This window comes from Otolemur garnettii, unplaced genomic scaffold (assembly GCF_000181295.1).
Source record: "Otolemur garnettii isolate 467f Iridium unplaced genomic scaffold, OtoGar3 scaffold00024, whole genome shotgun sequence".
NCBI lineage: Eukaryota > Metazoa > Chordata > Mammalia > Primates > Galagidae > Otolemur > Otolemur garnettii.
The window spans coordinates 634020-635061 of record NW_003852419.1 but is presented as its reverse complement, the minus strand read 5'-3'; positions in this window follow the sequence as shown (position 1 = coordinate 635061).

Sequence of the window (1042 nt, the reverse complement as noted above, 5' to 3'; positions counted from 1 at the left end):
GATTCTCTTGCCTTAGCCTCCCAAGTAGCTGGAACTACAGGTGCCCACCACAATGCCTAGCTATTTTTTTGTTGTAGTTGATCTTGTCATTTGGCAGGCCCAGGCTGGGTTCGAACCTGCCAGCCCCACTGTATGGGGCTAGCACCCTAGCTGCTGAGCTACAGGCACCAAGCTAGAAAATAAGAATGATCTTAAACCAATGACCTTAGATTCCATATTCAGCAACTAGAAAAAGAGCAAATTAAATCTAAACTAACCATAAACATGTAAATCATAAACATCAGAGAAGAAATTGATGAAATAGAAAAACATTAGAAAAAATTCAATGAAACTAAAATCTAGTTCTTTGAGATGACCAGTAAAATTGATAGATTTCTAACCAGACTGACAAGAGGGAGAAGACTAACATTACCAATATCAGGAATGAGAGAGGCAATATCATTACAGATTCTACACATTTTGATAGAATAAGAAAATATTAAAAACAGTTTTATGTCTATAAATTTTACCTACTTAGAGGAAATGGAAAACTTCTTTCATAGACACAAATTACCAAAGCTTATTTGAGAATAGATAACCTGAATAGCTCTATTTTAATTAAAGAAATTGAATTAATGGTTAAAAATCTTCCCAAAAAGAAAATTTCAGTCCTAGATTATGAGTTCTATTAAATATTAAAGAAAGAAATAATACTGACTTCAAACACAAACATTCCAAGTAATTGAAGAGAAGGAAACTTATTCTGAGACCAGCATTACTGGTACCAATAATACTAGTATTAATTACCCCATTACCAAACCCAGACAAAGACATAGTAAGAGGGCAGTGCCTGTGGCTCAAAGGAGTAAGGCACCGTCTCCATATGCTGGAGGTGGCGGGTTCAAACCCAGTCCCAGCCAAAAAACTACAAAAAAAAAAAATAGTAATAATAAACAAATAAATGAATAAAGCTAAACCTTTTTAAAAAAAAAAAAGACATAGTAAGAAAAGAAAACTCAAGACCAGTATCCCTCATGTGTATACATACCAAAATTCTTTTTTT